Here is a 14112-nt window from a genome sequence, read left to right as displayed (position 1 = left end):
CATAAAGATTTATCACAAATCAAGAATGTATACATATTTAAGAGTAAACAAGTCTATAAATCTGATCAGGACTATAGGTTTAAAAAAATTTTACTGTATTTGAGATTTATACTAAATGAGTAGATTTTAGGTGATCTTGCCACAAAGCATAACAGAAAAATGGATAACTATGTAATATGATGGATAATTTATTTTACTATTGTAAACTTTTTACTATCTATAGAACCCAGATCATCATGTTGTATTTCTTAAATACACACAATAACATTATTTTTTAAAAAAATGTTATAGAGTGGATGCTATATATCAGAGGGAATAAGGATGAATGAATGAATGAATGAATGACAGGATGGGAATAAGGATGAATGAATGAATGAATGAATGACAGGAATGAACAAAAGGCATGCTGGGGACTGATCATAATCTGTTATAAGTTAAGGTTAGAAAGTAGAAAACAAAACCTAGAAATTAAAATACTGTGTGATTGTGTGCATACCGTGTTGCAGGCAACACAGAGGAGTGGGTTTTGGAGTTAAGGAAATGTAGCTTATGATGTAGTATTTTCTGATCTCATATATTACAATATGAGACCATTTAAATCTCAGGTATTAAAAAGGCCTCCTTCCAGCAAAGTAGGCACACAATTTTCAGAGGACAAAAGGGGCATGCCAAGTGAAGTCTGTGAAGGTGAATCCATATCTATATGAATATTCATGTATAATTTATTCCTTTTTCATTGTGGTAAGAGATCTACCCTCCTAACAAATTTTTAAGTGGAAACTACAGAATTTGAACTCTAAGCACATTGTTGTACAGGAGGTCTGTGGAACTTTTTCACCACAAATGACTGATACATTTTATGCATTGAGTAGCAGCTCTCCATTTCACCCTCTGGTGTGTTTAATGTATTTTTAATTTTAATCTCTCCCCCTCCACCACCTACAAAGACAAGGGAGCATTTACTGAAGGCCCTTTGGAGAACATCAAATTGCATCAAAAGCGCAAGGGGTTGTGAGATTCATGTGGTCATCTGATCACAAAATTCCAATAACACTGAGGAATTTTGATGTTATCTGGAGTGATGAGAAGTCAATGGAAGTTCTGTGCATAAGGGTATGAAATAATCAACATGTCTATTTCACCATGGGGCAATTAAGAGTGGTGACATCAGAAACAAGTGACCTAGCCTGGAAAAAGCAGTAATTTAGACACACAAAAAAAAATCATGAGACTCTGAACAGAAAGTATGGTGAGAGATAGAGGTGGGATGGACAAAGGGGAGGGACACCAGAAGAGGCAGGGCAGGTGACAATTGGAGATTGTCCCTTTACTCAGTTTCATGTGACAAGGCAAGTTCAACTTCAAACCTGCAGCTTGAGAAGAGGCAGTGAAAGTTAAATCACGGGCTGCTCCAAGTGCCCCTCATGCAGCTGTCAACACACTGAAGCTGGCATCCATGTGCGTACTGAAGAAATGGTAAGTGCTGCCCTTTCCTTTAAACAGATCAATTTCAAGAGCAAGCAGAGCATGAGTGAGTATCACAGAAAGCAAGATAAGGAAAGACAGCTGGAGCCCTGTGAAAAATCAGTGCCTGGGACTGGATGCCAAAAATTCTCCATCGTTTCACTTTTTAATGTGTCAAATACTGTAAATAAGCATGTGGTTCCAAAGAAATAATAGCAAGAGTTTAGTTTTCTCTATAAAGCTCTCCAAATCAATACTCACATTTCTGTGAGCTAAATAAAGAAAAACCAAGGTCCAGAAATTTGAAAGAGAAGAATAAAAAGGAGACTAAAATAAAGACCAAGATGTAATTTGGTTAGAAGATGAAGCAAAAGTGTCTATGTATTTTTAACAGATTATTGAGATATAATTCATATATATATATATATATATATATATATGTGTGTGTGTGTGTGTGTGTGTGTATATATTTATATATATATATATATATTCCTAATGGAAAAATTAACACAAAAATTAACCATTTGATGTTGACAGTCAAATGAGTTTTAGTATATTCAGGAAGTTGTGCTGCCTACCTCATGATCTAATTTTATTTTTTTTAATTATCAACAAAGAAACCCTTTGACTCATTGACAGTTATTTGCCATACCCTCCTCCTTCCTCTCCCCAGCTCTAGGCAATGATCAGTCTATTTCTTTTCTGTATTAGTGTGTCTATTCTGATCATCTTATATAAACATAATCATGCAGCATAGGGTCTTTCGTGACTGATTTACTTTGCTTACTACAATGTTTTCAAGATTCAAATGTTGTCATGCACATTTTTTTCTACTGTTGAATATTTCATTGTTTGGATGTGCCAGGTTTTGTTTATTCACTCATCATTTAATTGATAATGGAACTGTTTCTTTTTATTGGCTGTTTGGGTAACAGTCATTTGAACAGTCTCGTACAAGTTTTTGCATGGACTTTGGTTTTCACTTCTTTTGGGCACATGCCCAGGAGTAGAATTGCTGTGTTTAACATTTTGAGGGTCTGTTAAACTGTTTTCCAAAGTGGTTGCATCATTTTCCATTCCCATCAGCAATGCACAAGCGCTCTAGTTTCTCCACAGCCTTGCTAACATCTGCCATCGTCTGTGTTTGATTATAGTCATTCTAGTGGTTATGAAGTATTATCTCATCGTGGTTTGTTTTGTGCATTCTGATATGTTCATATTTTAAGTCTGGTGAATTAATGAATAAACATTTTTTCGTTATCATGGAGTATATTTCCTTTGCATATTTTAATCTCATAATAAAACTTTGTAAAAACTCTTCAGTCATCTGTTAACAGGCATTGCAAAACTCAGGGAGTTAAAACACGCAGCGCCTATTAACTCTTGAATCTGTGAGACGGTGATCTGGGCTGGGCTCAACTAGGTGGTTCTAACCTGAGGTCACTCAGCTGTCTGGGGGTTGGCTGTTTGTGGACTGACCTATCTTCGCCTTGATAAAACAACTCAGGTCTCTTCCACGTGACTCCTGCCATCAGTGTGCAAAGCCAGACATATTTTACCCAGACAGTGTTTGAGTAGCATACTCAGGTGTGGCTGAATGTTCTTCAGGCACAATACCTTATGTCCCATCTGCTAAAAAGCAAATCAAGTGACCAAACTCAGACTAAGGGGCAAGGAACATATTCCATGGTGTGAAGAACAGCAAAGTCTCATGACAAAGGACGTGGATACCATGGGGTGTGAAGCATCAGGATCATACATAGTATCAACTCACCACATAGGATATACTGTCATTCATAGGAGAGATGGATTAGACTGGTGGGTTTGCAGCCATTAATTCATTGACTTCCTTCACTAAGGACACATTTGCTCTCAGGTTTGCCTGTGTGAAAAACAGGTCTATTAGGTACTATCTAGGATGGAATATTCTCCTAGAAATACTCTTCTATTTTTTTTTAAAGAGGAAAGGTACTTGGGTGGCAAATGAGCATTCTATTGTTTGAAAATCTCTCCAGCACCATAATGAGAACGCAGGACAAATCTGATCAAACAGCAGCAGGTGTTCTGAAATTTTCTGGAAAGTGTTTAAATCTGGGATATGCGACATTATTTAAGTATTTATAAATGTCATCTCATCTGTTTTAGGAAAAGCTAATAGAAAGTCTTGCAGACATTTCAGGTCCAAAAAAATTGCTTCTGTAATCTCTTTCTGTACAATCGGCAAATGTGGAAGCAGACGTATTATGGGTCAATACCAGTGAAAGGACGCTCTGCACAGACATAGGATTCACAGTCCATTAAGCTTCAGGTCTGCCCTGATGTGGATTCCTCTGATGTATTACTATTATATCCTATTTTTGTTGACTCAGTTACTATGTCAGCAAAACCAAACATTTTGGCTTGTGGCCCAGCCTCGAGCTGTCTGTGGAGGATATGTTTTTGCCTTTACCACCATGACAGTAATGAGCAACTGGCATTAGTTTGATTTGCATAATTGTGTGCTTCCAACTTAGACTCTGTGTCAGTAGGAGACAACTTATTGTGATGATACCCACAGCATATTATCTGTTTTGTGCTATCAGCATTTATTTATGTAAATTCCATCATTACAAGGGGTCATTTTCCAACCTTCTACCATGAAATCACATTCTCTGCCAATAAGAAGGGAGGAAAAACATGATAGGAGAAGAGCTGGGCACATTTTGTCATTCACAGCTATTGGTCAAGGAGTTGGAAAGGGTGTTCGTGGCGGGTGCTTGCTTGTTTGCTTTTTGAGGTGAGTTTGCTTTAAGAACTGACAGGCAAGATGACAGTCTGGTAGTCTGTCTCTCTGATTTAAAACTAATGCCATCAAGCAGACACACTCCCTTTGTCTCTCACAAACACATATGCATATACCACAAAGGGTGCCCGACTCATCTAAGATTTTCTTTAAGAATAATTTATGGTGTAAAAAAATATTTTGTGTTCCCTAGATGATGAGTGAATGTTTTCTTTGATAAGAAGCAGAGCTCTGTAATTTATTCATACAGGAGATAAAAAGATAGAATACCTAACTAGGATATTCCACTTGTAAAATACCTGAAAAAGCAGGCAAGAACCATGTGGAAACTGAGATTTCACAGACCAAACTTCACAACTGTTCAGAAAAATATAGCCCAGGTCGATTGTACCTCTATCTTGTCATTAAAGGCAGATGAGCCTGTTGAGCTTGGTGTAACTGGAGCTGTAATTTATGCATTTCTTTGATAGTTATCTCTAGTTAAGCACAAAGGGATGTCAGCATTTAACCCTACTTCAAGACATGACAATGTGGAAAAAAGCAAAAAGAAAGAAAAAAAAAAAACCCAGCAGCCAACCACTTAAATCTAGTTGACACCTGTCAAGAAGAACCCTTAGTAAGAGGCAAATAATTAGGATATTATTCTGCGGCCAGCTTGCAGCTTTCAGTCTGGTCTATATTACTCTTCTGGCTGGTGGGAGAAGAGAAAGACACGAGAAAAAGAAAAATGAATAAAGAAAGAAGCCATAAGGAATCACATTTCTTGTTGTGATCAAACTTGAGCAAAGGCATGCTTGTGAGTTGTCTTTCCAGAGGATCTTTGCAGAAACCTCCACTGGTCATTCAGCTCAAAAGGAACCTAGAAATGCTCGTCTTAGGGCTAAACTCCCCTTGGAGAAAGTTTGTATAGAAGAATAGACATGGACTTTCCCTAGACACCTTTTCAAGCCTGAGTGCTAAATCAGAATACAGCAGAAAAGTATTCCTCGAACCCAAAACTCTTTAGTGCAATAATCCTTTGAAAGAACACCTTGTTAGGTGTGCAGATTTTGTGCTTGTTCCTTTTTAAAAATCCCATTGAGTTTTTGACACTTTGGCATGTGGGGTGGCACGGATTCACAGGTATACAATACATAACAAAAGCATGGACATGCTTTCCTTTGAGAGTTTCAACTCAGAACTGAATTATGTTTCTCATGATTTTTTCCATTATCTCTTTTTCAAATGTCTTTATCAATAATATTATCATTGGGTTTGTGTTTTATGAATGAAACATCTCTCTATAAAACATATGCAATTCGCTGCCACTTTTACTTCTGTTTAGAACACTTAATGGCAAATGAAACTGGGTCAGGAAGCAGTGTTCAAATGAGAGACACTGTGGTGTGCTGTACAAAGCATGTGATTTAGGAGTTAGTGGACAAATTGAATTCCCAGCTGTTTTTCTCGTACATATGTAACACAGGCCAGCCTTTTAACATGTTGAGTCCTCAGTTTCCTCACTCATCAAATGCAATCAAGAGCTATGATGGCCTTGCTAAGGCAATCTTTGAAACAGCACTGTGTTCTGTTACCATTCACTCACCTGTTTGCATTTGGAATAGAAGTAGAAATGGTAAAGTTAGGTCTACTGATGTTATTCCTCATCCAGGACAAGTTCTCAAAGGGAGAGAAGGAAGTGCTCAAAGAAACACAAAGCCAGGCAATCAGAGCGCACGTTCCCTTAGGATACCCACTAACAAAGAGTTCAAATGAGTGACAGAGGAAAAAGGAAGCGCTGGCCATGGAAGAAAGGCGAGGAGAAGCAAAGGTCTGGCCACTGCTTCATCGACAGTGGGGGAGTTACACCACACACATATGTCAAAGGGAAAAAGCAGCATTTCTGAAGAGCCCACTGTGTATTTAGAGAAGTACAAGGTTGAAAGCCAATGTGAAATGTTACCTAAAAAGACAGAGGGGCAGAACCGTAATGCTGGGAAAAAGAATACCCATCCCCCAACGGGGGCAAGACAACTGAAGGCTGTAGTTTAAGGAACTGAGGGAGACCCATGTGAGGCAGCCGAGGAAGAAGGACTGAAGGAATTGACAGTAGCAGTCAGAAGAAAGTGAATACGTTTGGCCACAGGGACTGACAAAGGCATCTGGAAACAATGAAAGGCAGAATTTATTTTTTTTCTTGAGAAGTTTTCTTTGAAAATAACTCTCCAGTGAAACAAAAACCATAATAACAATATCCTGAACATTTCACTTTTTTATGTATTTTAAAAATTGATCTAAGAAACAAACACAAAACTCTGGCTTTGTTCATTAAGGGAAATTATGAGTTACAAAACAATCCTTTGTAGTCCTTCTGATTTCATGAGGTCTGACTTCTCTTAGAAGAAGGCGGAGGCTTAAGAGGGTAACTTAATGAAGGCTTTTCCTATGTTCCCTGTAGCCACCCTTGACTCTGATCACACCCTCTTTTGGACATATGGAAACATAAGGCAAGAAGGGAACAAAAGACTCAAGGATGCCTTTTCTTGGCTAATGACAAAGAAAAAACGCATGCTGATCATTGATAATATGTAATGTACTCATATCAAAGATAACATAATCAGAGGAGAGCGGGTTACAAACTACCCAATTGACTCAGCAGGTATCACCAAAATATTTGCAGGTTGCTTGGTAACCCAATTAAAAGTCTCTATTTAAATCCCAGATCATTAGTGACTGAAAATCACTATCATTTGATGGCTCATCTCAGTCCAGTTCTTAGGGGAGATTTTCCTACATCAAAAAACCACCAACATATTTGGCACTAATTGGCTCCCTTGGTGGCAATCTCAGCCTATAGGCCAGGAATTGAGTGGACCTGGGAGGATAGACTATTCCCCAGCCTGAGAGTTGGTGCTTCTCAGCACAGGCTGAAGGACACTGGTGGGTTAAGATGAGATTTTTACACAGATATTACCTGTCTTTGGATAAATTGAGATGTTCTATTTTTAAGAATATTACATTGGTGGCAAGTACTTTTTTAAAAAGTATTATGTTCTTTCTACGTAGGACTTTCTTATTAAAGCATCTCTCTTTTCCCTCTCTTTTCTCCTTCTGGAGATCCTCCCCACACTTCCAATGTTTAACAGGAATAATATTACATTCTGTCATCTTAAAATTAGGAATCTTAATTAAAGACATGTGATGTGACCCAAAAGATAAACCTAGAGTAAAAAATAAATTGTTTTCCACTTAAATTAGCTGATTGATAGACTTGCTGCTTTATTGGATATGAGAACTTCTGTAGAGATGTAGATTTATATAGCATTCATGTAAATTTATAGGAGCCTTAGTATTATTTGAGCACTTTTCTGTTAAAAATTGATCTGAGGTTGATCTTGGAGTGTTACCTATATATATGGCACTGAAAATAATAGTCAAATTCAAAGTTATCAGTGAGAAGATACAAACATGGAAAATATGTGATTAGAGAACTCTAAGTTTGCATCTAGAAATGATATTTGAACAAAATGATTTTGGACATTTGACCACTTGATATTTGAATGTAGCGTGTTAGTATTATTATAAAAAAATCATCGTATTTATAGTACAGTATTTCACATGCACACAGAAGATAATGAGGACTGAAGATAATAAAAAAGTTATGAACAATGAAATCTAAAACAAGAGAACTGGAATAAGAGAAAGAATGGGCTCCAGTCACATCACTGTTACCATTTTGATTTTTTCCCCCTGTAAAGCTGGAAATGAGGATATAGAAGTTCTCTTTCTAGCTCAGTAATTGTGAGATTCCTTTGGAAGAGATTTCTGTATAATATTTTTTCTACTGATGTCTACTTTGGGTGTACTAGGGATATGAAGAGTCAATTATATTTTATCTTCAAGCTTTTTAATAAAAATTCTAAATGACAAAAACCTGCTGAATTTATTGGACTGCAGCATTTTCTAAAATGAACCTCAGGATCTATATGAGAAAAATTTTAATCATATAAAGATAGTTTTAGTTTCACTTGGCTACAGGGTCATATAAGAAGACAGACCTATTGATTTGCATTCAAAGAAACAATAAGGAAAGCCTCTGATACTGTTATGAAAATTAACTTCTCAACACAGAAGTCAAGATAACACTACAGATGCAGAGTCTGAGTTGATAGATTTTACTAGGTTCCAATCACATAAGAATCAGAAAGATGGAGATTATTTCCTAAATTATTAACTAAGACTAAAGATTACAATATATACATATATATTTAATTTTCTTCTTCTATTGCTAACAGTTTTTGTTGGATTTGGGACTAGTATTTTGCAATGTATTTAATAATGACAATCTTTTATTCAATTATTTGTACTTCAAGGAGGCAAGGTCCTGAGCACTCTTCTCTCACTTGTTTCTATGTGAATGAATATGATCCACTTAAGTCTCATAAGCCTTCAAATAGACAATGCTCATTTTCTAAGGCTTTTGTGTACATGCTCAGCTCATATTGGCCAAGATAATCCAGTTCTAGGAAAGCACCCGAATGTGTCCTGAAATCATGAAAGAGACTGTATTGGTTATATCAACCACTCTCTGATGTATGAATTCCCCATAAAACACAGCGGTTTACCCAGTAAAACTGGTAAAACACCAGTCACAAGGGTGTCTAAATGAAAAAAAGTTTAGCGTTCAATTAATTTAGAAAATTTTGCGTGCGGTAACCCTGCATTAGAAAGCACAGAATCATAATAAAATCTCCAAGAAATCTTGCCATGGGAGGAAAGCACTGTAAAATTGCTTAACCTAGTGTTTCTTACACAAATTAAATCATAAATTAATTTTATATTTAATACTTATTTCCTTGTATTCTAAAGAATAAAGTCTCTAATAAAGTGGTTAGGTACCCATGGTATGAAAACCCAGAGATTTTACAGAATTTTATTTTAGGGACTTCTTCCATGTATTTTAATTGCGTCTTCACCTATTCATTGTTACCATGAGTCCTAAAACCACACAGTGAATATTGACTTTGCGGAGAAAATATTGACCAAGTGGAGAAAATAACTAATTTCTTTCCAACGACTCCTCTACTGCACATTAAATGACCACAGGTTTTTTTTTCAGACATTCCTTCTATGCCCCAGTTTCAAGAACATTCTGTCTCTGAATATGCTCCAATTTGTTGCTGCCTCTCTTAACAGCACCTGGAGAGTGACACTGTACTCCCAGGAGCTAGGACAGCGCAGATCACAGAGACTCACTTCCCTGTGGACCCATCTGTGGTTTATCACTTCATGGGGAATCACTTTCTCTGCATAGGTCAAAAACAACTGTGACAATGTCCACTGTAGTAGGCAGCATTCTAAGATGGCCCCTGATTTTTCCCACCCCACTGTGTTTATTATAGGTACAGTCCCTGGGGTATGAATATGGCAAATTTTACTACCACAACTAGGTTATGGCACAGTTTATCTTAAGACAGGGTGGGCCTTATATAATCACAAAGGCATCTTAAAAGTAGAATTTTCTCTGCCTGCTCACAGACAAGTAAATCAAAGATTCAAAGCAAGAAATAGAATCAAAGTGCAGTTGCTAGGTTGAAGATGGAGGAGGACACGTGACTTGAAATGCAGATGACTTTTAGGAGCTGGGAGTAGCCACTGGCTGATAGCAGGGAAACAGGGACCTCAGACCTCAGGCCTAAGATCACAGACTTTGAGTTCGGCCAAAATTTTGAATGATTTTGGGAGATTCTTTCTCTGTGTGTTCAGATGAATATCCAGTTTAAGAACTTGATTTTGACATTGTGAGATCTTGAGCAATTAACCGAGCAACATGTGTGAGATTTCTAAGCTCTAGAACTCTAAACAAGCAAATAGGTGGTGTGTGTGTGTGTGTGTGTGTGTGTGTGTGTGTGTGTGTGTGTGTGTATTTGGAGGTGGATAATTCATTGTTGGTGGTAATTCATTACACAGCAATAGAAAACTAATAAATCTAGATAACCAAAGCTTACCATCTTACCATATTTTGTTTTTATATGTGTTTTGTGATATATGTCAGTAATGCATTTTCCATTTTCTCTGGCTGAACAGTTTTAAGTGTCTCACATAAATAAATATTACTTGCATCCCTTCTTTTCTTTGCTTCCAATAAGATGCTGCCAGTTTGCAGCCATTCTCTGAATCATGGATTTCCCTACAAATTTATATTTCATGGACGTACAAATCTATCTCACTTTATATACTTGCTGTGGACTTTTTTTTTTTTTTTTAAATCTATACCCTTTCACTTCTGGATTCTAAACTTGAGTTGCTCTACACAACTGATTAATATTAATAATAAATATTTACCTTTTTCTACTAAGATTGTAAGTTTGCTCTGTTGATTTCCCAAACACTAGAATTATTGTGTTGATTGACCTCAAGGATTGATTGTGATACCTTTCCTTTTCGCTTTGCTTTATAAATTACCAGGCATAGTCTTTATGACTCGTATTCTTTGCACTTTATAGTAACTGGTATTAGAAATGTCTTACATTTATTCTCTTGCTTTTTAATCTGCAGCTTAAATATTTTTTGAAGTACTCATTATTTGGCGAACTATCTTAGTCCATCATTGCAATATCTTGAGCCAAGTGCCAAGACACCTCTGGGATATAGATAGCTATTCACAGCATATAACCTCATTTCTCTTCCAGAATCCCAGCCTTAAAATCAAAACTCAAAAATAAGGTGAAGTTTTTTAATTGCCTGGGGGTCCAAATCCTTCTGTATTGTACCTGTGAAGATGTTTGCTAGTCCCTTTCTGTCATTTACCTTAAACTGCTGCAGGATTCATAAAACTTGGAAGAGTGAAGAATTTGTCTGATTCTCTAGATAATGAACTTCAGAGTAAATTTTTTCTTTGCTCTTGCTATCCCAGAGTTCAAGAGAATCCAATAGTATCTACCTCTTTTCACTACTATTATTTTAATTGTTCGTTTACTTCTGAAAACATGATTAATTGGTGGGTGGATGTGGTGCATGCAAATGTGTACCAGGTGGTTCATTTTGATAATCATGTTTTCTCAAGTATTTGTCTAAGCTTTCTAATTTAAGCATTTATTCTGAAACTTATAATAATGATTTTGCTTTCCCCTCCAATACAAAATAGTAAATGCACTTGATTTTGTCTCAGAAATTTCCGAATTAATCACAATCTCCCTAATTAGTTTAGCATTTACTAATGCTTACTCTTATTGTCTGTCCTTTAATTTCAATTCCAAAACACAAGATTTGAAAATATTTCTTTAAACAACAAAAATTTGATAATCCATTAGCAAAAATTTCTTTTCAATAACAATAAGCTAAAATTATCTGGATGTATATACACATATACGTAGTGTATATATACTGTTTTACTTTCCTGTATGCTCCTTAACAATAACATAATAGAATAATAATATAAATTCTATTATATACTGAAATTTTAATGCAATATAGTGTCAAATTAAATATGAATTAAACCCTAAAATCAGAGAAGAAAATTATATTTACATTTTATGTATATTGTGTTCATATAAGATATGAGTATATATGTGTGAGTATATATATATATATATATATATATATATGTGTGTGTGTGTGTGTGTGTGTGTGTGTATATTATTTTTCAGACAACAATCTCTCAGAGAAAGATCATGTTGAAGACTTGAAAACCAATCCTTTCCTTCAGCATTGGAACAGATTGTTGTTTCCTTATTAGTGTGTCAAATGAAATAGTTGACAAGAATTTAAGTATAATATTGTTTTGAAAAGAAATATCATTAGATAATAGAATCGTGCTCTACTTGGTGATAAGCAATGGCTGAATGGAGAGCCAAGTCATGTGCTCCACCTCTTGCCTGGTGAGGTTTACATGCTCTCCACTAGTGGAATGGGGGGAAGAATCTTCTGGAATTACCGAATTGTCCTATCTCATTTTCTTTAGCTTGCTCAACTCTTCTTTTTTTTTTTTATTTTCAAAGACAGTTGAATTTACTAAGTTCTATGTGTAAGTCAAGTGGACAAATAATTCTATCTGATGTATTATTATGTTAACTCTTTGGTTTTTAGCTGACTAACTTTAGATTGACGAGACAAACTAAAATATCCTCTATTTTATTTTTATAGTATAGTCTAAATTTTTTCAGTTTGGTTTTACTATGTTTGGAAATGAATGAACAAAGGTAATAGGAAGAAGAAAGAGTAGCAAATTGAAATTTATTGAACAGATGTTATATGTCCACAAAAATTCTGCATGTATCATGTCATCAAATTCTTAATTTCATGTAAATGCATTATTTTACCCATTTCATGGATAAGAAAATAGGTCCATGGATAAGAAACTAGGTCCAATATTCTCTCATGGATAAGAGAATAGGTCCAGACAGAATTGTTTACCAGACTATACATCTATTATGCACAGATGCTGCTCTGATAGGAGATTTAGTAGTAAGAGTCAAGGCCATATCTCGCTCTAGAAAGCCACTCATCCACCTGTCATCTGTTTTTATTACCACAATAAGACAAAGGGATTTTGGGAGCAGGTTGAGGTTGCTTGGGCCTTGCTAACTGACCCCATGGTTTAAATACAGCAGTTTTTATCCCATTTGCAACAAACAGGAAATTTACTCCTTAGGATTCTGATTAATTTATACTCTGCTCACAGAGAGGTCTAGTGTTTTAGTGAGAGTTATTTGATCTGCAAGCCAAAGGACTTTTTAAAAAAAAGTTGCTGGAAGTAAAATGTGGTTGATATAAACAAAATGGAAGCACCTCAAATGGGAGGATTACAAACAAAAACTTAAATCCCTAAGTTTATGCCCACAATGATGTGCTGTAAACTTAGCAAAACATATTTTATTGTTTATACTTTTGATTGTCTAAACTTGTCATCATAAACACAAACTGTGTTTTTTCCCCCTTAGTGCTTATCAGATGTGAGTGTTTATGCATGTCTGGACCTCCTATTTCCTCTTGAACATTGGTAGAGTGTCTCCTGTTAAAGACTACCAACCTTTCTATGTGTGTTTCCTATGCAAATCTGTGTTGTACAAAAGCCTAGAATTGAAGCTGTACTGGAATAAATAAAGCCAATGATTGCATGCAAATTTAGAGATGCTAGTTTTTTAAATCATAAGAAGTATGGTAGTTCAAAAAACATTAAAAGTGAACTTCTTAATCTCCTTAAAAATAGTTGAGATTGTGGAGAAACAAAAATGAGTTGGAACTTAGTGAACTGAGGAAATAAATCCCACTCTGTAGATTGACTTCCTAATGTCACAAGTCAATTTAAAAATTATGCACAAGATAAATCTCTTTCCTCTCATTGCACCAATGTATTTAGCTTAATCATGGGCATCGCTGGAGACAGATTGAAAAATAAATTGTTCACTGTCTCCAAGACAAACCCCAAATAGGAAACTTGATATTCTGCATAAACTCCCTCTCTGAAATATGCTTTTGAAATGGCATGGTATAATTATGTGTAGCATTATAGAGATTCTTGTGTTTATAAATATTTTCAAAAGGCTTTGAGATTGTTTGTAAATCCAAAGTTTATAAATGACTTATGAAATCCACAAATTTGCTAAATATGTTTCTGCATTTTTGTATTATGCTCTGTGATTTTTCTTTCTATGTTGTGTAAGTCAAAGAAAATGATATACAATAGGGCTAGATGGGACTAAAATTTCTAAACAAAAGAAGCATCTGTTTTTCTAATTTAGTTGTTGAATCTATGTTGTTTCACAATTGGTTACACTGCAAACAATGTGGTTCAAATGACAAAGACATTGATTACAATTCCGCTTTGCACTAAGAGTGCTTTTTATCCAAGATTGTCAACTCCCTTAACTAACAATAACTAAGCC

At 35.7% G+C, this 14112-nt stretch overlaps 1 long non-coding RNA gene across 1 annotated transcript in view; it reads left to right on the top strand.

Moving 5' to 3' along the window:
• The first annotated feature begins 1154 nt into the window (after nucleotides 1-1154).
• The window catches only part of LOC144368095 (uncharacterized), a 62041-nt gene continuing 49083 nt past the window's right edge, over nucleotides 1155-14112 (top strand). The window contains exon 1 of the long non-coding RNA XR_013427869.1: nucleotides 1155-1476. This is a non-coding gene — a long non-coding RNA (uncharacterized LOC144368095). The remainder of the gene's footprint in view (nucleotides 1477-14112) is intronic.

The sequence above is a fragment of the Ictidomys tridecemlineatus genome, chromosome 11 (assembly GCF_052094955.1).
Source record: "Ictidomys tridecemlineatus isolate mIctTri1 chromosome 11, mIctTri1.hap1, whole genome shotgun sequence".
NCBI lineage: Eukaryota > Metazoa > Chordata > Mammalia > Rodentia > Sciuridae > Ictidomys > Ictidomys tridecemlineatus.
This window is presented reverse-complemented; position numbering and strand designations above follow the sequence as displayed.